The sequence below is a fragment of the Ambystoma mexicanum genome, chromosome 6q (genome assembly GCF_040938575.1).
Source record: "Ambystoma mexicanum isolate Mex_15411 chromosome 6q, UKY_AmexF1_1, whole genome shotgun sequence".
Taxonomy (NCBI): domain Eukaryota; kingdom Metazoa; phylum Chordata; class Amphibia; order Caudata; family Ambystomatidae; genus Ambystoma; species Ambystoma mexicanum.
Genome location: NC_090937.1, coordinates 831,976,442 through 832,003,473, shown reverse-complemented (window position 1 = coordinate 832,003,473; position 27,032 = coordinate 831,976,442). Strand labels below are relative to the sequence as shown.

At 46.1% G+C, this 27,032-nt stretch overlaps 1 protein-coding gene and 1 long non-coding RNA gene across 5 annotated transcripts in view; one reads left to right on the top strand and one right to left on the bottom strand.

Moving 5' to 3' along the window:
- FSTL5 (follistatin like 5) overlaps positions 1 to 27,032 on the top strand; it is a 3,721,575-nt gene that overhangs the window by 820,067 nt on the left and 2,874,476 nt on the right. The window lies entirely within an intron of this gene.
- On the bottom strand, positions 825 to 1,673 carry LOC138515562 (uncharacterized). The gene is made up of 3 exons (XR_011282077.1): positions 1,548 to 1,673; positions 1,339 to 1,464; positions 825 to 1,093 (listed from the first exon to the last, which is right to left on the bottom strand). It is a non-coding gene; the product is annotated as an uncharacterized lncRNA (long non-coding RNA).

The following is a 27,032-nucleotide window of genomic DNA, read 5'->3' as shown; positions in this document are numbered from 1 at the left end:
TGAGTTGTGGAAACGCAGAAGCGAGCTGCGTCTTCACCCGGGCCAATCTGCTGGGCAGCCCAGGGCTTTCTTCAACCGGGCCACTCAACAGAGTGACCCAGGACTTACACACCACCTCCTCTTCACCCTGGTTTGTGGCGGCCAAACCAGGGCTTATGCTGTGCGTCTATGCAACCTGCATATGTCGCAGAAGCCCGGGGAGATTTTCTCAATGCCAGGCCACAAGGCAGGCCTTTGGGGTCCTGGACATGCAGTCCAGTCGGGGCCGCCCCCCACACGCGATCCTGGCTGGGCTGTTCTTGATGGGCATGGGCAGCCACTGCCACGCTACCTAGGCCATAAATGTATCTGGGGCCTGTCCGTTCAGGTCCCCAGGCAGGCCGACAGGTGCCACGGCCCAGGAATAGTCTCTGCAGGGGATCCCCATTGTGCCGCCCAGCACTTTTCAATGGATTAAGGACTCAGAGGCTGCTCTAGGCAGCGACCCCCCGGGTAAGGCCCTTCCTTTTTTTCCATCTCTTCCCCTGTTCTTTCAAGTGTATTTATTTTTTTAAACCTTCAGTGTTCATTTCTTCTCTTCCCTGGCAAGCCCATTCTTGACAGGGTAGTTTTCTATTGTGCTGTCCTTTACTTCTAATATTCCAATCAGCTCCATGGTGGTCTGGATGGGTTCTCCCAAATACATGCATAAATAAAAGTCACACACACACACACACACACTACTCTTAAATAAAACCTTTTATTATTGCACTGGTGTCTGTCTTTTCTTTCTGTGAGTTCCCTCAGAGAGTGACACACGCTGGAGACCAAGTAATAATACTGGGTCACACAACCGCTCTCATATGGGGCCCAAGATGGGCACGTATTTATATCTGATTCACGACAATATGTTCAAGTATCCATAATATACCATACTTCTTAGAGAAAGGAAGATGAGTCTTTCTGATTCATATCAAAAATGATTTATCCATAATAGTTCAAACAAAAAGCTATCACTAATAATCCTTAGTGAGGAAGCAGTTGCCACAATCCACATGTATTAGACTAAAAAAGCCAATGCATTTCGGAAATTATTTCCTTCATCAGGGCGAGTCTAATTATATAAGTCCAGCAAGCAAGTATATAACATAACAAATGCAAGTATGTGACATAAATTCATATAATGGTGACAATTCAAACGAAACATACATTGAAAAAAATGAAAGGAAACATACCAATTAGTAGATGTTACATCATGGGTAAATATCAATAGCAAAAAAGAAAAAAGAAAAAGAAAAATGCCGTAAGTGGTTTATAAGGTAAATAAATGAAACCAAAGAATATTAGGTGTGGATTTACCTCATTGGTGTGGTCAGTGGTGAAAAACAGAACGTCCTGCGTTCATGCCCACTCAGCAGTGGGTTGTAAATGACAATATGCACAAAGGCATGGAGAAAATCCACTCGTGCTTACAAGGAAACCAATCTGTGGATCATAAAAGATCCAATTAGATACTGTGTTTTACACTCATACTTGGTCAAAGAGAAGGATTGTAATCAGATTCTTACCTTGTAATACACAGAGAGAAACGATCCTCCACTGTGCAGCTGCAGGGCAGTGACTCAGACTGCAGTGTGAAGCCGTTGTCTAGGCAACGGTTCTTTTGTTTAGCATGTGACCACCTCGTTTCTGTGAGATGCAGGTGGTCACAATTAATGATGTAAAATCGGCCAGGGCCCACAAAAATGACAAACCAAATATTTATGGGGCATCATCAATAGGTGCCCATAATTGTGATGATAAAATCCGAAAAAAATTAAACATTAGAATAATGAAGATAGAAAAAATACTGTCACAGGTCCTGTGGCTGTCTGGTCACAATACTGCTGTAAAGTCAGCCAGGGCCCCCAAAAATAAAAAAATGAGGTATTTATAGGGCATCACAAATGGGTGCCCATAATTGTAATAACAAATTCCCAAATTAAAAAAATTTATGAAAAAATAAAGTAGTAGTGATAGATTTATGCAGGTGGTCACAAATAATGATGTAAAATAGGCCAGGGCACACAGAGATGTCAAACCAAGTATTTATGGGGCATCATAAATAGGTGCCCATAATTGTGATGATAAAATCCGAAAAAAAATTAAACATTAGAATAATGAAGATAGAAAAAATACTTTCACAGGTCCTATGGCTATCTGGTCACGAATACTGTTGTAAAGTCGGCCAGGGCCCACAAAAATTAAAAATTAAGTATTTATGGGGCATCACCAATGGGTGCCCATAATTGTAATGACAAAATTCCAAATAAATATATGAAGTAACAAAGTAGTAAAGATAGAAAAAATACTGTCACAGGTCTTTAAGCTGTCTGGACAGCAAGACATAACAAAATTAAGCTAAGGTAATAGTAAGACTATTCAAACGTAGATGAGCAGTTGAAGTACAGTCACAGTGCGTAAGGTGTCGCCCAGGGGCGGCACCTTGGGTCCCAGACATACGTCCGGGACTTGCACTAGGGCTGTTACTAGAATGCTCCAAACATAATTAGACAAAAGGCAACATATGCCAGACAATAATTAAGAAAATAAAGCAAAAAAGGCTACATGAGGTAGAGTGATTCGAACAAGTTAAGCTCAACGGCTGTCAACATGTGGAAATGTAAAAAGAGCAGTATCCAAATGTTCAGAACATCTTTCACAAATTACTCTGAGCATCATATAGAATAGCCAATGCAATCAAAAAGTAATAATTAGAGCACAGGGCAAAGAGACCCCTATGTATGAAAACATGTTAAAGTATACAACTCAAGCACAGAAAGAACAGTAGAAACAGTAAAGTCACAAGAGGAACAGTAGAGACCCTTATGTGTGAAAACATGGCAAAGCATACACCTTTAACACAGGCAGAACAGTAGTATCACAATCAAATATAACAGTGGTAATTGATCTCCTCATTCAGACCGCTCGGGACCAAACTACAGAGTTTATCAATCCAAAATGTCTCTCTGCGATTTCTGTTTGTTCCTTTTTTTCCCTCAGAGAGTGACCAGGTAGCCCACTAGCCGGGCCACGTGGGGCTGCAGCTACAGATAAATGCCATTTTGTTAATGCACAATAAATCAAACCATTGGGAAGATGTATGTTTAGAAAACATTGCAAGTCATGTTCTGCTCTCACTGGCATTCTTGCATGCTCTTTCTTAAGCCATTAATGACTATTTACCTGTCTGATCATGAAATGAACGGACATTATACCACATTAGGATCATGTCTTAATCCAAAGCCCTCCTGTTGTAATGCACAGATGCAACAGAGCAGGTTCCTCCCCCTTGTTCATTCCCGGCAAAGCGATCAATCCCACTTCTAGCATCATACAGAACAGTTCCATTGATCTAAACCAAGCCACTCACTTGCCATGCACTCTTGGGAAAGGGGCAAGGTATGAGCCCTGGATATGTGAGACTTATGCATTATCAACCATCCATGGGTAAGCCTTGTCAATGGCCAGACCCATACACTACCATAGTGGGCCTCTCCCACCTAGACGGTGGCCATACCCACCTCACACACCTCAAACATGGACAGTGTCAACTAAAGCTACCTAATGACTCAACGTAGGTCTGCGTCCGTTCATTTCCAGGTACAGCAGTAAGCGTAGAACACTTAGAATTGGATGCATTATTTTCTTATCTCCTTATAATTTTTCCCTTAGATCATTTTGCCTGACGTTATCTACTAACGTATTTTATGGAATATTAACCTAATTTACCACCTTCGTTTTTTTTATTTTTCTGCTCTCACACCCTTTCCCTCAAGTTGTCTACGTCTGCCGCAAACCTCTTCTAATTCCTGTCTCCTCCTTACACTGGAACGGCAACCACAGACATATCCATGTCAGGGAAGACTTTCTCTAGGGGGAGTACTGTCACATTATGTGTCTTATAGAAAAGCATAATCTCCTCCACCAAGCAGTGCAAATCTGCATTTTTGCAAAATAGCTACTGTCAGGCAGGTTCAAAACCTTGCAATCACATGCGAAATTCCATACACTATTCTTTATAGTGTTTTCTGGACACTGGATCACTACTCCAGCAGACTTGTAAAATGTCCTCCATCTGTCCACTACCATGTATATTGTTGGTCATTGCAGCCTTTACTGAATGTGCCCCACGTATAGCAACATGCCTTTCTGTCTCTTTGAAGAAAAACAAAATGCAGCGAGCTGTTCTATGCGGCCAACTATGCAAAATCAATAAAGGAGCCTGACCTTGCCAACAGAGACCCCAAGTTCTATCAACATACTCCTTCAGACACATATCAACTCAAAGCTGTTCACGTGTTCACTGAATCCAATAAGAAAAAGTTGCTAACAAAGACTTGCCTCTCCTCATTTGAAAGCACACACCCTCTGGCGGATACACCTGAGTGTCTGCATCCAGCATTCTCACATCTGAGAGACTACACACAACCATTGCAAGTTTCGGTCTCGATCGCATCAAATCCAAACGTTCCCTTTCTGCCTATAGCGATATCAACTGAAGCACAGCATTAACAACTCTTAACGAAAAAGTACTGGTGAGTTTCTTATTCTAATGGTTCTCATTATCTATATGCCAAATACCTTTCCTTACCGTACCCCTTTACTCTGCCAACTGACTCCCTGATGTTGCTGACTGACGCACATTAAGGGAATAGTTTGCCAACCCCTGATCAAATAACTCACTTAAATAATTACATCTCTCGATATGGGAGCACAATCATTTTACCATACGAAGATATTTATTTATTTATTGCTTTTCCTGGCCCTTGTCTATACAAGAGAACTGGCACTAACCACTCTTACCCAAAATCGTGCATGTTGATATGCCCTGCCACCCTTCCAGAACATTCTCCTGAAAATCCTCTACTGGATCTTTCCCAACGCCGCTCCTGTTCAAACATAACCAGTCCTTCAGCTTATGCATCTATCAGATAAATGTACAACCTCTGTGCCCGACCATTCAGTCTTTTTGAAAACAGATCCTCCTCAAACAGACCACCTATTACCTCCAGTCTAAGAAACACATGTCTGTCTATTGTCTTATATTATGAATCCAGTAGGAATTACAAATACAAAATTAAGGTTAAAACAATGCATCAATAATCAGCCCTGTACCATATCAATGGAGGCCTTTCCTGTGTGAACTGTGTCCCTACAGCTGACACGTCCACCCTAGTTGGTCCAACAAGGTACAGGCAGACTCTTGAAAGAACTCGGGAAATAAAACCACAACACCCTTATCTTCAAGAAGCTATGCTGACTTCCTCTCCAAAATCAAATCACCTTAAAATATGTTTACCTCTCCTACGACATCTTTACAAACAACAGCCAACCCCTTACAGACCAAAAATCAATCTGCGTCTCACCACAAGAAGACGTGACTTTGCCAGATTGGAAATCAGGAAATACAATGCAGAAGAACCCCCCCCCCCCTCCCTCCTCGACCCCGCTGCTAGGAACTCAAATGTCCAATCACCCAGACCCACATCAAGATATGCACCCCCTCACATGAACTTCAGGAAGAGCTGAGGGCTTCTGCCTCTTGGTGAATAGTGTGTGACTTAAGTGCTCCCCTCATACATGGGGACAGCCTGGCCTTCAAACATCGTAATCCCTTTTCAGGGTCAGCTCAGCACCTTCTTTGTGTTTGGGCAAAAGATGGAGTAGCATTAATTGGGTAATAATGCCACCTGTTATTACAGCATTTAGAAGTGGCATAACGTTCTTTACTATATAAAGAACATGTATACTTTAAAGAACACCTCATCAGACTCTCCTATATCATTTATTAGGGCCACTTCCATGCATGTACAACTCTCTGCTGCTCCGCAGTTAGGCTTTAGTGATAGAAATCACATACTTACACACATGCGTATTAACTCTTGTTCATCAAACACATTTATTAAGAACCACAAGAAATAAGTGATAGTCATACTACCCATGAAATCCTTTTACATGTGGTGTTGGCAATCCAAAGAATACTAAATATATTTAAGAACAGCTTGCATATGAAGGCTTTCAGTGGGGAATATATGGTCATGTTTATAGCTAGTGTAAAAGAAACAACTAGATTTAACTATTCTTTTGTTGACAACCACAGCTGTAAATAACGTCCTGTTATTGTGAGCTTCTTTACACACATGCCATATGAGTCCAAAGGTGAGGATGATTTCAGGTGAGACTAGGGTTGGGAAATGTAGTCCTGGCATACCTCAATCCACACGAACATTGGGTGAATCCAGTCACACAAACCTTTCAAACGTTTGCAGAGATTGTCTGGAAAATGTTTGATGTTACCCCAGGTTAAGCAATAAGGCCAATACAAGGTACAGGAGGATACTGACCTTATCCCATATGGCCATACAACACTCCCACTGCCCTAATGCAGCCTGGCATGCAAAGGGACATATTCTTCTCTAGTTCCAGCACGCTTGTGCTGCAAAGAAAAACAATGTTTGAACGATTCCCAGGGCGTTCTGGTGAGTGTATGGGAAGTGGTGAGTAAATGGGGGTGGGGCAGGAGGTCCTGAGGGACAGGAGTGGTGGGCAATGGTTACCACTCCAAAAGTGTACACACAATGTTGGAGGTCAAAGACACTTGAATTTACACAGGTAACATTTGGCGAGTTTCGCCCAATCTCAGTGAAGGCAAGAATTGGAACTATGGGCCGATCCATGGAAAAGTAATTCTGCTCTCTATATGGTAGAGGAGAGGCACAGAAGACCCCAGCCAAGATTCTCTATTATGGTAGCAATGGACGAGCAATCAAGGCCTAGCTTCTCGGGAGGTGATGCAGGCTGGTTCTTAAGTACAGTGTAGTCCCCAAGCCCCCACAAAGGAATGTCCACACACTGTATTACTGAAAACACAGTCTTTATATAATTAATATTCAAAGGTATGTACACTGTCGCAATAACTCACTTAGTGCTCAGGAAAATCAAAAATGGCAAAGATCTACAATTCTAAAGTGGTACCACCATTATTATTAGATCTCATTAAATTGCATCCATAGCAATGTAAAAATGTCACACAGATCAATAAAGAGGAAACCAGCAATAGAGAGGAAGGACAGCAAGAGGGTTGAAACAATAGGCAGAGTACTGAGTCAGCTACTTAACTACAGTTCTGTGTGGAGATCCCCCCACCTGGGCAACCTGTAAAATAAGATATATAGCACAAGCCCAGTCTGTATATTGTTCAATAGTCTTATTCCCTCCTATAATGTTTTTACCCCCCAATGTACCTGGTGGAGTAAAGTTCTTCGAAGAGGCGTCGACAGATCCTTCTTCAGTGACCCCCTTTAAAGCAGGAGTCACGGATCGTCAAGAGGCGTCGAGGAAGGCGAACTTGGCTCGTCGACAACGGAGTGTTGGCGTTCTACAGGGAAGAGGCGTACGGGGCACCTCATTGACGATAGTTCTGGACCGCAAAGAGTGTAAAGAACTGTGGCCCAGCAAGGGCGTCGAGTCGTCAAAGTCTTTGTGGTCGTGAGGTGGCGGGAAACCCACTGGCGGATTCTCCTCGGCACGTTGGTTGTCCTTGACTTTCTCCGGCGGGATAAAGTGGTTGACGGCGCAGACAAGGGAGTCCTTCGATTCAAATGTTCTTAGGCAAAGGAGCGGGCGGCTCCGGTCGTCAGCGGCACGGCGTCAAGTGGTCCCCACGGCTGGGCAACACAACTTCGATGGGCCTCCAGCGGTTACACAAACCTGCGAACCCTGGTCCACGGCGATGGACTTCGATGGCGGCGAAGTCCAGGTGCTTCACTTCAATCTCCTCAGCGGTCCCTTCTCGGGTTGGCAGCCTTTCGAGGGTCTGACTTCCAGGGAGCTTCGGCGAAGGTTTTAGCAGTGCTCGATGGTTCCTCGGAGCACGGGAAGAGAGCGCCTTACCAGGTCCTCTCTCGGATCAGTCTTCGACAGATTCGGCAGCTTTCAGATCGGTCGAAGCAAATGCAACAGCAAGTCTTCTTCTTCCAGCTGGGTGTCGAGGATCAGCAGTTCCAGCTACTCTTAAAGTGTAGACACAGCTTCTGAATGCTTCTGAAGAACTTCCAGTGATGATAGGTCCCCAGATATACTATTCTCTCTCTCATCCACACTGCTGGGTCACTTTCAGCAGCCAATCATACAGAAGGGCATTCATGCAGTCAGTCAGCCAATCAGGCACACAGTGCATTCAGGCCATCCTCCTCCCTCTCAGACACTCACAACAAGGAATGTGGATTGGGACAAGTACCCAGTCATTTAACACTACACGCTGCATTCAGGCCAGTTTTGGGCAAGGCTGTCTCAGTCTTTGTCTCTCATGCCAGAAACCAGACAACCACAACAAGAAGTGCATATTGGTCACACACTCCATTCACCCAGGTCCCACCCACAGGAGGTACCCACAACATACAGTCACTGGGAAGGCTCCAGCTAGTCTGGCCGGGCCTTCACAACAACACCATATATGGCACTTCCACCCAACAGCCAGTCGGTGGGAAGGGACAGAGTCAGGGCTTCCCAGGACTTTGGGAAAAACAAGGGAACAGGCAATAGAAAGCAAGAGGCCACAGGGGCCATCTTGTTTCCTATCAGGAATCAACTGATTCCAATGGCAGGGCCTGGGTATCCCAAAATGGAGGACACCCAGAGCACCTGCTGCCACCAGCCCATACCCTGCTCTGTGGGCCACCCACAGGTGCCCAAAAACATACACTAGTGGCACAGGGTTGTACCCCCACCCATGGGTGCCATAAGGGTATCCCATGGGTCTGTACACCAAACCAAAAACAGGAAGAGCTGCACTGCCAGGAGTCCCACATGGACTCCTGGGCAGAAAATAATACAGAACACAAATGAAAACAGAACTACAGGACAAGGACAGGGAGGCCCTGTCCCTCCAATGCATTTCCAGCATCACAGCGAGCCTCCATACTGAAGTTCTTCTGCGTGCTCAACATATTCATGGAACTGTTTGTGCAAAGTAACTGTATACACAAGTTGCGGCTGGAACGCCCCTGAAATGCCCCCACGCAAATAAAAAGAAAGCCAGTAACAGCGTAACAGCTACCTTTGTGTGCTCCCCGGGTGCAAATACATGCACCATCATAATAGTGCATTAGGTCCCCCGTAAGCAGGCATGTATCTCGAGAAACCTGTGCAGTGTCCCCATAACTGTAACCGGCACCCAGACAACATGCACACGATTTATTGTGACTCAGCTAAAACTTGGTGAAACTGCGTGAGAACTCTGTAAACTGTTCCTGCACCCCACTAAACTACATACACGCACCCCTGACTCAGATCGGACCTCAGCCTGCGCACACGCACCCCTAAATCCAACATCCGATCATCCTCTGCATGTTCAAGCCTATTCGCAAGTGTCTGTATGGCTGCCTTTGGATGGCAGATCGACTGAGGGCTTTGTGTGGCCATTTCCCTGCCGACAGGTTCAACGGGCGGATCCATGAATCTGTGTCTTTCTGCATAATAGTTGATGTGTGACGAACTGCTTGCGAGCTGTCCCTCGTAACGATCACATTTTCCTGTTCTTCCTCATTTGTTTTGCTACGCCCCCTTCCCTGCCCTCTGTGCAAGCCAGGCTCACACTCTGCATGGTGTCACGCACAAGGCCCTCAGCCGCTCGCAGACACATGCGAGCCTGCGTGATTTCCCCACAAAGTACGAAAAAGTCCTGCGCAGTCAATTCCATGAATCGACAAACGGCAATGTGCACACACTTTGGCGTGCAAGATCCCTATTTGCTGCAGAAATATTTCCATAAATATGGATATTTTTATTTTTTCAGATGTCCAGAAACAGAGGCAAGAATTGAAATGTGTAATTGAGTATGGTGTACAGATATTGATTATTCAAAGTGCAAAGGACTGTTTAGGGATTGCCAACTGTGGGTTGCCCAATACAATAGTCACACTTCAGAAACACACAGCTTCTTTACTGGGGTAGATTCGAGTGAGCACGCGTCTGGTACATCAATATCCGTACTGTATGTACAGATAATGATGGCATTTGGTTAACATGAAGAGGTGCCGGACTCAAGCTAGAAATAGTAACTAGTAATATGTGAGGTATGCACTTACCTGCAAGGATTGCCCAGTTCTCGACAGCAACGCTTCCCGTTTGCCATCACACCTTAGGCTAGCTCCTGCTTTGACAGAGTACTGCCTACATATTTTCATCCCACACATGTTCTATTTAGGTTTGAGTTTCACACCAAATATGACTAAGATTAACTTGTAACGAGTTGTTAACTTGTTTAGATAAAAAGAAATAGGTAAAATGTTGACTCTACACTAACCTGCGGGGTTCATAAAATCATCACCACTAAATACCAACGCATCTGCTCCTGGCAGTAACTGCGCCTGCCCCACAGACTGCGACAACCATGTCATGTTGTCTTGCAAATTCCTACCGTTCATGTTTTTTTCATTTTCAGCTGTTGCACCGTTCACGGCCTCATGGGTACAGGGCATGTCGCATGGTGCACAGTCTCTAATTTTCGATTTCATCTGATGAACAGAGTAGGCACCTGAGGTGGTCTTTCATTCATGTGTCATTGGAAGGCGTAATTAGCATACAGCTGATTCTCCTAATTCACACTGCATCTTATCTTTCATCAACAGAGTTTGCAATGTGGCGGTGCATACATCAGATGCCAGGCAGTGTAACGAATTTCATTATCACACGAAGTGGCAGTAACACCTACAAAAATAGATCAATAGGGAATGCTGCGGTATTTTGACGTTGCGTTCTACCAATCTTCATTGCATTCAAAAGTGTGCCTCACTACATGCGAATGAGAAGTGACACTTAAAACCACGTAATTGTGAAGATATCCTAAAAGTAGCTTCCTTAGGCGGATACCGTGAAATGGGAGCAGCATGGGCTCGGCTTCATATCAACAGGCCCTCTCTGTGCAGTGCCAGGTGTCTGTGATCTCTAGAATGCAGTGCAATTCCTCTGAGACGAGTAAAACCACCACCTATGAAAGATAAAGAGGTGGCCACAACAAGTACCAATCGCTTCCGTCTAAATCACCTAGAACACCGTCAATCATTATTCACACTCAAAGCTCCCGAATGTCGGGCAGTCCAACTCTATCCCTACACAATGTTTCTCGTTCAAATGAATGCTCCTTCTAGATGGAGCAGGGTGTCTGTCGATACACAGCATGATATCATGAGACGGTATTTCACTCTTTGTTTACAAGGATGGCTAACTATATTGGAAATACAAAATACAACATGGCAGCATATATCTTAGACTGTATGGTACCAATTGGCAGTCAACATTTCCAGTCAGTATGTGCCGAACTCTCTTCAAAAAATGGTCACATTTAAAAATATAAACAAGATAGGCCTGATTAACAAAAGCGTGTGAGACTTGTAAAAAGTGGGTAGGTTAAAATGGTGCATTTTATTGCATACCTTTTGTTAACACATGGTTAAAAGGCCATTCAATTATCAAGTGGTTATGTAGGGCAACACATGACAAATTCAATAGATTCTACCTCCCAACAGTAGACAGGAGCATATTCAGATGGATTTTCATGATGCCTGCGCCCATAGCATATTTTAGCATTTCCCATGTCAGAACACACTCATATTGGCTGTGCCAAACAATTACAGTATTGCCACTGTCAGAAGGCATTGTCATCCTGGCTGTGCAAATATAGGTCAGTATTGCAACTGTAAAAACACACAATGCTCAATAACACCACTGTCCAAAGGTGTGTTATATTGGATGTTCCAATTAATGACAGTATTGCCATGAAACCCGGTCTCATTGCTGGAACCTCATCCATTCTGACAAACTCCTTCACCCGTACACCTGCCACTGCGGCACTAGAAGCATGGCACACTGTAATTATAACACCTATTCTCTCAAATCATCTCCACATGCACAGGCCTTCATTCTCAACCATGCATCCACACATGCAGACGTATTCACAGCAGGGACGTAATTTCACGAAAATGGCAGAGGTAGCGGAAGTGACATCACACGACCCTTGAACTCTGATGACATCACAGGAAGTGATGTAATTTGCCCCACCCCAAAGTGACATCATGGGAAGCGATGTAACACAACCTTTCACCCCTTGAGAAAACAGGAAGTGGCATCATATAGCATTGTTCCTAAGTACAATAGAAAAAATATGGTTACAATATCACTGTAATTTGATATACATTTCATACAAGAATGGAATACCATATGTACTGTTAATATCAGTATGCATCAGCCTATGTTAACAAATTACTGTGAATGAAAGCAGACGTCGATGGCCAAATGATGATAATGTGTTATTAAATAGCAATTACACTTACGCGTTTTATATAGAACAAATATACATACAATATCAATGAACCTGTGTTGCTGCTTATTTATCAACCTCAGAAGGATGAAAGGCTGAGCTGGCCTTGTCAGGATCGAATCTGCAACCTGCAGATCACACACACATCACATCAGAGAGCGCTCGACCGTCTGAGCTATCTTACCGGCTATATCTATGGTGTCGGCTATAGTAAAATGAGCAATTACATGTCTGAATGTTCTCAAAGTCAGAAAGCAAGTAGTGGATAACATTAAACTGAGATTGAACAGCAGGCAAGTTCATCTGCAGGTCCCGTGCAAGGTTGGTCACATGTGAAGCCTGTGTGGATCTACTATTCAGACTTCAGAGGTTGGCACAATACATACCCTTGGGCGGATTCATAACTCTGCATTAAAGAATTTAGAGTACCGCAGGGAAAGCAGCGCACTCACTTGACATCCCATACTCTGTGCACTCGTTACCTCATACATGCAAACAAACATCCTGAACAGCTTGCCATGGTGATAGGAAAGATAGGCACATTACAACAACACATTCATTGTAGCACAATTAAATCAAGGGGCACTTAATGTGCTATGGTCAAACATTTCTACACTGTACACAAGCTTTTAGGCGCAAGGATTTTATCAAGTGACCGAGGACACCGAGATGGAATGTCTTGTGATGATCGTAAAAGAGACAATGCCAGAAAAAAAAATGCTATAACTGCAACTTGCGAAAAGCAAAATACCTCGTCTGAAATGGATGCTTATTCTACTCTAATTGCTTTTTGGAAATGTTGTCTGCATTGTGAATTTGAGGTGTTTAAGAACAGACGAAATCAGTGACTCACCCCCTTAAGTGTGCCAGAAATAAACCTTTAATGAGTCTAGCAATTAGTGTATAGAATTCCAGAAGTACAAATCATTTGTTATTCCTATTCTTTCTTTTCTTATGTAGGGTCACTGCTCATTTTTTAAGAGGCCTTAACAAGAAATCCAGCCACGCCAGAAAGGAAGAGCCATATGACATTGCCCACAGCCCAGGAGCTTCAATACAAAAAAATAAAAAAAAAATACATATATGTATATATATATATTCTTAGGGGAAGCAAGGGAAACCTCAGGAGTTGCAGGCCTGGCGACCACCAAATGACATCTCTGATTCACAGGTCCATAAATAAACACCCATTCATAGACAGAAATAACTCCTCAACGTAAACACAAACAATCCCTCGCACACACTTGTGGACACATGCATGCACAGTTTTTTGCTAAACCTATCATTCCATCTCACCTGAGGAGGATGGCACACCATCAAAACAAGGGTGCCAATGTGTCCAGAGGGGTCAGGACGGAATCAGAGATGTCAATCAAAACCTCTTCCACAGTTCTGGTTCCTTTGCATGCCCAAGCATTGTAAAGGCTGTGCCCCAGAAAGGGTTCCATGTTCATTTAACAAGTCATTTTTTCGGTGGTTGTTTGTCGAATCCCCCAAACCCCCCAAAAAGTCCATCAAATCATTGTATTTTTTTTTCTTTTTAGGTATTTCTTTTTTCTTTTTGGGGGGTCCTCCCCATCCGCCATTATTTTAACACTATTCCGGACCACCCACCCCATATACCCTTCAGCACACCCCCTATGTTTTTCGACGAGCATTTTAGAGGAGGGGGAATTCAGCCAAAAACCCATCAAACAAATGACTGTCAATAAATGAAAGGTGTACCCCAGAAAGGATTGAAGAGCAATTATGCCCAGGTGAAACCCCTCTAATGAAATGTGTGTAAGCCTCTCTATTCAGTTTATGTGCTCATGTTTCTGAGAGGAGGGCCAAGTGTTTTTATGTAATGGGTCTGTATATGTGTGTATGCATGCTGCCTTGTTTGCTTTTTATACATGCATGCAAGCAAGCAGTTGTTTGAATGATGTGTCAATGTGTGGGCTAAAGTGTTGTTTATATGTGTGTGCCAGCCCCTCCCCTAAATTTAGCAGGGCAGCTATATTTAGGGGTGGGTGTTGTTGAGGGCATGACATTCTTTTTTGATTTGCCCTTTGCGCACAGTAAAGTATGTTTTTCTTACAGTGACTTAGCATTTGTTACGTTTTACTTGGCATTAAGGGTAAAGCAAACATGATTTTTATTACATGTCTTGTGTTTCATGGCTTTTTTTTTTACTGGGCATTGTTGGCAGGCACGTTTCATGTCCCAATGTAGGGAAGCGGTTCACGTTGTGCATGTCATGTTAGAACAAATGTGTGGCTAGGTTAGACACAATGTTGACACAATGTTGCAATTTAACATGTGCTCAGTGTAGATACATGGATTGGGATACATGTTACCATTGGTGTTTCTTTATGTTTAATTTGGATACATTTTAGATTTCCATCACGTAACAACATAACAGAAGTAATGGGGATACATTGGGCTTCCTTACACGGTAGGCGGTAAACATGGCGCTATTAGCGCCATGGCTGCCGGCGGTATTTTACCGTGTCCACCTTGGAGGATGGCGGAATTACCACCCTACTCCAAGGTGAGCGGGGGCGGTAATTCCCCATTCACCAAGGCACTTCCCCATTCCCATTTTTGCCCCCATAGGGCTCAATTGGAATGGGGAAGGCGCTAATTACGGTACCGCAAATTGCGGTACCGTAATTAGCACCAAGGTCCCTTTGCGGCACCCTACTTTAACGGATGGTAAACCCTTACCGCCTAACGTGTAATGAGGCCCAATATAATTATGCAATGTACAACGTGTAGTGCTTAGAGTGTGAAGTGAGGATCTATATGCATGCAAAAAAGAGAAGTCTGCGATGGGAAAGACACTGTGATGGGTGAGGTAGTCCTGAACAATGTACATGTGGGATTCAATAATGGTTTAGATGGGAGACATTTTCAGGGATATTAGGTGAGTATGGGGTTCATTGCAAGTACATTGAAACATCACAGATCACCGTTCCTCCATAGCTGGAAATTGTGTAGGCCGCAGAGAGTTTGGTTTGCACAGGTGAACTTTGAATGGCCTGAAGGGTTGAATGTCCAGGTAAAGGATGGAGGAATGAAGCAAACCTCATTTGGGCAGCTGATGATAGCATCACATGGTTACTTGAGGTGAAGATAACATTCTGTGCCTTTGGGTTGTGGGTTTACTATTAGATGGGTTAGTTGATATAGGGAACAATTCTTCCTGGGAGCATGGAGTCTTGTTGTTAAATCGGTGAATAAAATTGGGTTTAGTTAATAAAACACATGGAAGGGGTGCTGAATGGCAGAGTTTTCTGGTATTGTGTGGGCTTCGTTTTGGCTCTCAGGAGGTTAAGCAGGATGTGTGCTGAAGGCTCTATGATCTGAGATGGCAGTTGCTAATAAGGTGACGTGAAGAAATGTAGAAGCGCGTCTGGAATGATAAGATGTTTATTGCTTAATCAAAGACATGGGTATTTATTCCTCTCCCTCCTCTTGTTTGAAGTGTTCTTATAAAAGCCTCACACATCACGTACTTGGTTAAAGGTTACTTACCAAATGGGACTTGTCATAAATTGAATTTCTTTGATATAAGGAGATAAAATTTAGAATGTTATGACTGTTTATGGAAATAACGCATGTGGGGAAGGGGATTGTGTTTTTCCTATGTGTCCAATGGGGTTTGAGAATGTAAGGGTATTAGATTTCCTTGTACAGGGTTAGTTAATAGGATCTTGAGGGATGCTTGTATACAGAATAAGTGTGATTATGTGAATTGTTCAAATCTGTAGAAAAGCTGCAACTTTGTTCAGCACTGGAAGGAACTGTTAGTGTTCAGCTTCATGAGGCTGAGAAAACCCTTCCGGTCATCAGCATGCAATAAGCGTGCATTTCTGATAAAGTTCAGTTACTCTCCTTTGGAGCTTTTTTTTGCATTGGATTTTGGAGTCACATTGCTACAGCAGTAAGGGTAAAAGCAAACATAAGTGTGATTACACATGCACTGGCTTATGTTGGTACGGCCAGTTTGGAGATACTTTCTTTTTGTGACATGGTATGTTTTACTGACTGGTATTCCTAATATGGTAATAGTAGCATATATTGGTGCAGTCTATATAGACATGTATGGGCACAGCCAGGATGAAAATGTTGTATATGCTGGCATATGTTGTTGGCAAAGTTGTTGAGAAATGGTCCTGTGCACTGTTGTAGACTTGTAGCTAGTGAGTTTTTTCATGTGCTACCAAACAAAACAGATTGCAAACGATATGGCTTTTTACCTAACTTTTCACAAAAGTGCTGTAAAATGCACCAATTTTTGGAAAAACACCCGTCAAAACCTCGTTGTTTGGTTCAGGCTCCCTTGCTGTGGCTGTTGGTTTGGTTCAGGTTCCGTCACTTTGCTTGGTGGCTTCCACATATTCAGTATATACATTTACACCCCTCCAGTTGAAAAAATTCTCCAGCTGTCACTGATGAATTGTTATCCAAAAAAGAGAAACCAATAAATCTCGGTGGGTGCATAAGCTGAAGTCGGAAACAGCAGAGTTGTTTGGCATCACCAAAGGACTAAGGGCCCGATTAATGGAAAATTTCTCCGATTCAAAGTGAATTTGCGCTGCTGAAAAGTGACTTTGCACTACCGACACAAACCCTGAGTCAAAAGTGTATTTTTTCAGAGTCCGGGCAAAGTCAGCACATAGTCATTTGTGCAGTACAAAATGACTTTGCCCAGACAGTGCACAGCAAAAATACACTTTGCACGGTTCCATGAATCAGGATTTGTGTCAGCAGTGCAAATTCACTTCGAACTGGGCAAATATTCCATGAATCGGGCCACAAATCATCTGAACGGGGAGAAAAACTATAGTTTTCAGCTCTATGAATGTCAATTTTAATGTCTGGTGTAAGAATGGCCTCAACAATCTGAACAATAAGCAGTTAGTGCACACAAAAATGCAGTCACATTGTCATCTATGCTGATTGAAGAAACTTGTCCTTGTCTGCCTAATTGTTTTAAACGGATTCCAGCTACTGACTGTCTTCCATTTAAAAATTGAGGAATTGGGCCTCATTACAACATGGCGGTCCGGGAACTACGGTACCGGTAAGCATGCTGGTACCATAGTTTCCAGACCGCCATACTATCAGCTCTGCTCGCGGGTGCCGTCTCACCCACCAGGTTTTTCCTGGTGGGTGTAACGGCACCCGCGAACAGAGCACGTCGGATGCACCGGCACAACTCTGAATGTGCCGGTGCATCCGACGTCCCCATCCCCATTCAGCCCTATGGGGCAGAATGGGGATCGTGAGGCCCTTGATTCCGGCACCCACAAATGGGCAATTACCGGGTCCGCCGAGCTCGGCATGACCCGGTTCTTGCCCATTCGCGGGTGCCGGAAAAAATGCAACTCGGCACAGCTACCGCCAGAGTTGTTATGAGGGCTGTCTTTAGAAATGAACTATAGCTAAACCTTTTTCCAGTTGTTTCAAGGTATCACTTTACCTGCATGTTCTGAACATCCTCACACTTTGCATTTTGAGGGGCTTGGGGAAATCAGTCTGCGCAATGCTCACAGTAGTGTCTCATCCTTTCCTTATTCAAGTATCTATCCCATGATGCTCTACATAGACTGGCAAACGCAACAGTGGTTTTCATGATGTTGTTTGGATTTCAGATTGCAATTCCCTGTTAATTAAAGCAACAAAAAAAACATGACTTCAGTTAAAAATGGGTGTTTGGACACCGATAGCATAAACTTGAAATTATGGGTGGCAGATAAATAATGGCCATTGCAGATGGGAACATATTGACGGAAATAAAATCTGAGAACATTTTGTTTTTAGCATTGATTCAAAATGATTACCACAATCTCCAGTATTTAAGAAAATAAAATACAAATAAATACATAAATCAATAAATGCACTTTTTTGTATAACAAAAATAAGAAGCCAAAATTAGATCACATGTAAGTAGTTTGAACTAAACAAAATCCAGAAAAATCTGCTGACGTGTCAAGAATGTGTCGCTTGTGGGCAGTACACAGTCGGGTAATGATGGATAAGTAACGCAGAGGAAAATGTCATAAAATAAATATCATGGCGACTGCATTTTTACGGCTGGCAATAGTTTTACTCCTTGCAGTAGTCATTGTGGTACTGAATAAGAAGCGCATGCTGTATATTTAAGCTGGCAGTAATAAGCACTGCAGTATTTCCTGGCTGTGGTATTTGCATGCCGCCAGCAGTAGTAGGAAGGAGTAGCATGCTGTATCCCAGCATCACGTGTCAGTGTGCCCCTGCTTGCACTGCGTTTGATTGCTTCCAGGTCACAGGCGAGGAGATGCCCATTTAGAACATCCTACAGTTTTGGGCGCTACTTGGTGCGGTTAGTTCTTTTCAGTTGTCATGCGGGAGGTCACCTAAACCTAATTTTCAAGGCGAGAGTAAATCGGCAGCTTTTGCCTGATTATGAAAATGAAATATAGCATGGCCAACTGTATTTCTTAACACTGTATCCGCTGTAGTTTTTCTCTCACAGTAATTACCGCTGCAGTATTTATAATATGAGTAAACCCACTACCAATACCAAGGAGTTCACTGTCTGAGTAATTTAATCTCAGTGGGGGATTTGTTGCCCGCATTATTCCTTCTATGGGCATCTCATTTCCAAGCATTCATTTCTATTGTTGACTAATCCATATGTGTGCCTACTACCTCTGAAACCTACATGTAGCGGAGAACAAACGCCCTCATTGCAAGTTTGCCAGTCCGGTAACAACGGTGCTGGTAAACTACCGGCACTGTTGATACCGGACCGGCAAACTGCGAGTTCTGCTCGCGGGTGCCTTTCCACCTGCTAGGTCTGACCTGGTGGGCGGACCGGCACCTGCAAGTAGACCTCGATGGATGCACCGGTGCCATTCATGAATGGTGCCGGTGCATCCGGCCTCCCCATTCCCATTGAGTCCAATGGGACTCAAATGGGAAAGGGGAGTAATAATTACTGGCACCCGGCAATGGGGATTTACCGGATCCGCCAGGGCTGTAATGACCTGGTAAGTCCCCATTGCCGGGTGCCGGTAAATTCATGACTCTGGTGGCAGCCGTGCCAGTATTTACCGGCACGGATACTGCCAGGGTCATAATGACCCCCAAAGTATTTCCCTTACTCCTTTTAAGGTGTGATATGTCGGTTTGTGATAGACGAGGCTCCCACTTCTGGTATGGGTGAATTTGTATTGTGTTCTAGCGCAATCTTAAGGCCCCCCTGTCCACCTCTTCACCTGTCCCCTTCTCACTTCCAGCTCCTCCACCCACACGCACTGACATTCTATACAATCGAACGAGGTTCAAACTCAGAGTTCTGATTTATCAGTACATGGCTTTCCTTTGACACATTAAAGGGGCACCCTGTGTCCTCAGCGTAAATTTGACTGTGACTCAATTACAACGTGTTTACATTTAGGAATCACTGAAACAGTTCTCACTATTTCATAACACTGTCAAATCACATATATAATTATCCAGTTTAATGCTACTTAATTTATCGAGCTTGTGAGGAAGAACAGCGGAGTCTGCCTGGCAAGGACTGAAAACGTCACAAAAGCAAGTGTGTATCTTATCAAACTATCTGACCTCTTATGGAGATCCATCCGTCCCATCATCTAGTCGAATTGTGCTCATGCGTGTTCCATATCTGACTAGCATTAAGCAATAATGCTGCATTTTGAAGGATTATCAGGGGCTTTGGCCTTTGGTTCCAGTTCAAGGCGCGAGCAAAGGGGTGGCATTTAGAGAGTGCATGGGGCGTTGCCTTCTGGTAATGGCCAGGGGAGGTTGCAATGTTTTCTTTAAAATGAGAACAACATAGAATGATTGGGATATTGCAATGGGTTTCTCAGCCACACTTTTTGCTGGGGAACAGAGCCTCCACCAATTATGCATGACACAAAACCAGCCGGGTACATACCTGTGTACTTTCTCAGCTGCAGTGTGCACATGCAGAAGCACTCCTGGGTTGAAACAGTTGTTAGGGAAACAAGGTTCCCCTATACCGGCAGTACCCCAACTTTGCATGCCCAATGAGTCATTCAAGGTTAGAGCTTTTTGCTTTTCCTGCAGTGCTTGTCTTTTTGGCCATACAGACTGGGGCCACTGGATGAACCAATCACAGGTGACTCAACTGCCCTTCACTGGGTTCTTGGGCTGTGATCTTACATGAAACCCGTTGAGAGGTGTTTGATTGACATCTCTGCTTGCTTGCTGCCTTCAATGTTCATGGTGAAAGCAATCCAGAAGTGACGCAGCGGGAATGCAGGAGATTAACAGGCCGATTCATGTAATTCCTCACAAAAGTGTCGCACGCGGCTGGCGCACAGCGTGCACGTGCGAATGTCTGCGCCAGCCGCGTGGGATAAAATCAATTTCCGCGCACAGTGTATTCATGGATTCTCGCCTCCAAAAGCAGACGTGGCACAGAGTGGCGCAGCGAGCCTGCAGCAGCGCCAGTTACGCCCCCAAGAATGCCTTCGCGCAAGGAAAAGCCATCAAGATCGCAAAACCATCGCCAAGGGCTGCGCCATCCCTGGACCAGTTCACCGGACTGGCAAACAGCAAACGCAAAGCGGGGAACGTGTATTACGGGTTTCGGGAACACACGTGCGCGAGAAGTTTCACACGCGATCGGGCCAGGGGGAGCGTGTGCGTGTATTTCAGGGGTGCGTGAGAAGTTTCACACGCAATTGGGCTGGGTATGTGTATTTCAGGGGTGCGCGAGATGTTTCACACGCGATCGGGCCTGGGGGAGCGTGTGCTTGTATTTCAGGGGTGCGTGAGAAGTTTCACACGCGATTGGGCTGGGTACGTGTATTTCAGGGGTGCGCGAGAAGTTTCACACGCGATTGGGCTGGGTACGTGTATTTCAGGGGTGCGCGAGAAGTTCCACATGCGATCGGGCCTGGGGGAGTGTGTGCGTGTATTTCAGGGGTGCGTGAGAAGTTTCACACGCGATTGGGCTGGGTACGTGTATTTCAGGGGTGCGCGAGAAGTTTCACACGCGATTGGGCTGGGTGCGGGTATTTCAGGGGTGCGCGAGAAGTTTTACACGCGATTGGGCTGGGTATGTGTATTTCAGGGGTGCGCAAGAAGTTTCACACGCGAACGGGCCAGGGGGAGCGTGTGCGTGTATTTCAGGGGTGCGTGAGAAGTTTCACATGCGATTGGGCTGGGTACGTGTATTTCAGGGGTGCGCGAGAAGTTTCACACGCGATTGGGCTGGGTACGTGTATTTCAGGGGTGCGCGAGAAGTTCCACACGCGATCGGGCCTGGGGGAGCGTGTGCGTGTATTTCAGGGGTGCCTGAGAAGTTTCACACGCGATTGGGCTGGGTATGTGTATTTCAGGGGTGCGCGAGAGGTTCCACACGCGATCGGGCCTGGGGGAGCGTGTGCATGTATTTCAGGGGTGCGTGAGAAGTTTCACATGCGATTGGGCTGGGTACATGTATTTCAGGGGTGTGCGAGAAGTTCCACACGCGATCGGGCCTCGGGGAGCGTGTGCATGTATTTCAGGGTTGCGTGAGAAGTTTCACACGTGATTGGGCTGGGTACGTGTATTTCAGGGGTGCGCGAGAAGTTTCACACGCGATTGGGCTTGGTGCGGGTATTTCAGGGGTGCGCGAGAAGTTTTACACGCGATTGGGCTGGGTGCGGGTATTTCAGGGGTGCGCGGGAAGTTTCACACGCGATTGGGCTGGGTACGTGTATTTCAGGGGTGCGCGGGAAGTTTTACACGCTCGCCTACAACACGTATTCATGGAATCGAACGTGGCCAATCCGGAAACACGTACACCAGCAGGAAGTAGGCGTACGTCGACCCGCACAGCATAAAAGTGCACGCAAACAACAAACAAGCTCAGACGCCAGGATGAATATACCGTTCCTAGCATCAGTGGCCGTGGGATACCGCAGGAGGAGGAGGAGGATGGTCAGGGCCAGAATTTTTACACCCAGAACCAGCCTTTTTGGGATGCCTGATGACCATGTGTATGGGAGGTAAAGGTTTCCACCTCACATAATACTCAACCTGGTCAGTGAGTGGGAGGATGACCTCACATCAACCACCCTGTGCTCCCAAGCACTCAGCCCCCTGGAGAAGGTCCTTAATGTACTGCACTTCTTGGCCACTGGATCATTTCAGCGGACAAGTGCCATAGTGGGGGGGTGTCACAGGCCACGCAGTCACGCTGCCTACACCAGGTCTTGGCCATCATCACTGCACGCCCATCAGTCCGCAGGCACATATACCTGCCCAGAACACCTGCAGAAAGGCAGGCTGTCGCCCAGGATTTCTACAGGGTGGCACAATTCCCCAAAGTGCTAGGTGCCATTGATTGCACCCATGTGGCTCTACGTCCCCCCAGGGCAACCTAGCACATCTATCGAAACCGCAAGCACTGGCATTCCATCAACGTCCAGGTAGTATGTGATGCCAAGGGAATCATCACCTCAGTATACGCCAACTATCCAGGCTCCACCCACGACAGTTTCATCTACAGAATGTCTACCCTAAACCGGGACATAGAAGCTGGGCGGCATGGCGATACATGGCTGCTCGGTGAGTATAAATGCCACTGCGCATGCATGCATGTCAGATACTGAGTAATGTCACAACCCCACTAATGATACCCATCACCACCTCCCCAGGGGACAGTGCCTACCCTCTCAGCACCCACATGATGACGCCAATTCGGAACCCCACCACGCCACCCCAGGTAAGATACAACACAGCCCACATTGCAACCCGGGGCATCGTGGAGCGCACATTCGGAGTGCTCAAGTCACGCTTCCGCTCCCTTGACCGTTCTGGCGGGCAGCTGTTATACGCTCCCCCAGTAGTGTGCAGGATCATAGTGGCAGCATGTGTCCTGCACAACGTTTCAACACGCCGGGGCCTGGCCGTGGACATGGTGGTGCCCCCACATCCCCAACCACATGCATGCCCGCTGCGCATGGGAGGGGAAAGGACACGTGGTGAGACAGCCCGTACGCAGCTCGTGGCTAATTACTTCACATAAAATCACACCCCTGTGGAGTGCACACAGCCCGGGCACATACCAGCTGACAATCAATGATGATTGTAACTGACAATTATGATGTGTCAATGGACAGTCAACTGTCACAACCATACCAGCCTGAAATTGTACATCTGGAAGTGTTCCATTGTGTGCTTCCCTACCTACACAAACACCACCAATGCTGTGTTCAAAAGACACACTTCTATGCTGCTAAAATCATGACCCCTTGCAAGATACAACATGACAACAGTGCCATGTCACCCAACCCCTCCCCAGCACTGCCACCCAACACACTATGGCATGACATGCCATGTGAGAGCAAACAAAGTAATCCCCCAAACATGACACGTGTCACAAAGTACAGTCTCCCTAATGGAAACTGGCCACACACAATATGCCCACATAAATGTAGAAATAACAACACACATGACCAAATACTTACCAACAATACAATGAAGCTACACAACCTCAAACATAGCAAAAACATGACAGTACTAAGTTAAAGTAGTGGTAGTCTTACAACCTGATTATGCCAGCACATTGCCCCCTTTCAACTGTACAGTGTTGCTTCCACACAAATGTGTAAGTGGACTGCTTACAACATGAACTCCATCTCCAAAGTAGACGGCCTTGTGAAGACATGAGGAATGAACCTGCAAATTAGGAGGAAGTCATGGATGCACAAGCACATATCAATACACCATGCAGTGTACAATACAACAACAATATCCACTAGGAATGTATACACAGTATTGACTACAGACTGCCCACACAGCCCATGGGAGTCCAACGTCACTATGTAAGTCACTGTCACTTGGGCACACCCTTTGCAAGTCCATGGAAACGGGAAGAAGGAGGGGTGTGTGTCTCACGAACCCAAGCATCTAACCCAAACTCAGGACAAGCCTGCATGTGCCCAGCCGGAATACAGTGGATGCCCACGGGAGCCACACAAGGCAACACACTGTAAAAAAAATCAAAAATCAAAAATCAAAAATCAAAAATGGCCATGTGGGGGGGGAGGCCACCCAGGAGGTCCGAGGACAGGGTGCGCACCAACAGCCACCAGTGTGTATGTTGGGAAAAAAAACACCTCCATGGGCTCATGGCCTGCACGGCTATGCCAATGTGGGAGAACTGCTGCTGTCGCTCTCATCACCCTCATCTGCTGCATCAGGAGGTGGTGGTGCTATGGGAGGCAGCCCACAGAAAGCCCTCGTATGGTCCTCCATGGCAGCAAGCATGCGGGTGTAGAAGGTCTCGTTCTGTAGGATTATAGTACGGAGATCTACATGCAGCACCTGACATGATGCCCGGATCTCCTCCCGAGTTGCCTGCATCTCAGCTGAGAGCGAATGTGTGAGCCGCTCAAGCTGCTGTTCTGTCCTCAAGCTAGTGGAAGCCTTAAGGTCAACAAGAGTCTCCCTGAGGTGATGGAGTTCTACCCTCAGGGCGTCCCTGTGGCCCTGGGACTCTATTGATATCGATTGGCGTAGAGTCTCCAGTGCCGCCTGTCGGTCCCTGTTGGACGCCAACATGTCCTCCCTGTGTGATTGGCAAATGGAGTCTGTTGCCTGCTGTAGTTGCTCCATCTGCCTTTCAGGGGGGACAATGGAAGTGGCCACCCTCTCCATTGCTTCAGCCATCATCTCAACTGATGCTGCCTGTTGGGTTGCCATACCGTACATGGATTGTTCCCATGCGGTATTGCCTAGTGGCGTACGGCAACCACGTCGGCGGGCACCACACCTGTTTGGGGCAAGGCAATCTGCGCCTTGCTGTGCCGGCACTGCCTGAGGCTGCATGACTGCATTCCCCCTCTGATCTGCTGGCCCAGGAACAGGATCAGATGTTGTGGAGTGTGACCCTGCATCCGTAACCGCCAAAGGCGGACTTACCAACACTAACATCCCCATAGAGGGTAATACCCCTGGTGCAGGTGGGTTGGACAGAACAGAATCCCTGCCAGAAACACTTACCTGCGACGGCACATAGGTCTCATCATCCGAATCAGCACCTGAATAGAGGTCTGGGGAGGTGCACCCAGAGACACCCCTGGACAGAATGGTCTGCAGCAAGATTGGGTTCTCACCCACCACCACACCATGTCCCCCATTGGTGCCCAGTCGTGCCTGAGATCCCTCCTGGGTCTGCACCATCTCCTCAACCTCAACAGCATCAAGTGCGTCATCCCCTGCAAAAACATGAAAGACAAAAAATGGAAACAGGCATTAGCACCATAGCACACAAATAGGCCTGACAAGCTACAGAACCACTACATGATTAACACATGTCCCACATGACTATAACCCTCAAATGCATGCACTGGGGAGGCAAAAGGCAGACACGGATGACACCAAGATGGAAGGGCAACAAATTTGCTGCATGCTGGGTAGCACTGCCATCACACATTGGCCTGTGAGTGGCATGTCCAATACACATACATAACACATGCCATCACACTGATGGCATGTACCATAGGCATGTCATATATGTGACAATAGGGCAGAGTGATGCGCAGTAGAACCGGGTAAATTTCAACAATCAGCCTGAATGAACACAGCTAAATACGGAACAATGTTGTTGCAAGATGTCACTTCAAGGGCAACTGGCGCGATGTAGTGCAAAATGCCTACTGTGGGCAGAAGGGATACTGTAATACCCAAATCCCGGTGCGCCGAATGCATTGGATGAAGCACATGGGTGGCCCAAAACACTCAGGCACACACACCCTGACCTGGCACTCAACCAGAACCCCTCCCACAAACAACATACACATGGATCACACACACATGCATGTGCACTCACCGGACAATGCCTCGTAATCTGGCAGTTCTCCCACACCTTGGATCTGCTCCTCTGTGATGTAGGTCCCAGCAACATGCTCATGTAGAGCGAGTTCAATGTCCTCTTGTGGAGACCCACCTCCAGTCACCAGAGTTGCGGCATGACTTGAGGCCAGCTTTTTCTTTGCCCTGCGCTTAAGGTCGTTCCAGCGCTTGTAGCACTCAACAGCTGTGCGCCTCACAAACCCAAGGGCACTTATGCTGTCCGCGATGGACTGCCAGTGTGCCTGACGTCGAGCAGGTATGATCCTACACCCTGAAGTGACCAACATTACGGCGTCATGTTCGGACACATACTGCACGAGTGCATCCAGTTCGGCATCATTGAAGCTAGGCTTCCTTGGCGTGCCGGACCGTGTAGCCGTGTCGGGGTCATCAGCCTGTACTGGACGAGCACTCTTCCTCTTTCTTTTTGTGGGTGGTGGGGATCCGGAGTGCCCTACGCCGCTCTGGACACTAGAGGCAGGAGCACCGGTGGACTGTGTAGTAGTAGTGTACGATGGCACACTGACCACATGACTTTCTGCAGGCATTAGCTGAAGTGTGATGATGGCAGGGGGAACCTCAGTCTGATGTACCGGGACCAACACTGTCCTGGCTGGGAGAGTCAGAGCTGGAGTGGACGGAGCTGCAGCTGCCCCTGCAGCCTCCCCACCCCGCCTACTCGGGGCAGCAGATGACATGGCTGCCCCTGTACCACGTGGCCTGGTGACACTGGCTTGCGCCGCCACCCGTGGCCTAGACTTGGCGACCTGAAAGTCAGCCTGGGAGTCACCCTGTGCTAGGTCAGGTGCCACAACGGGCC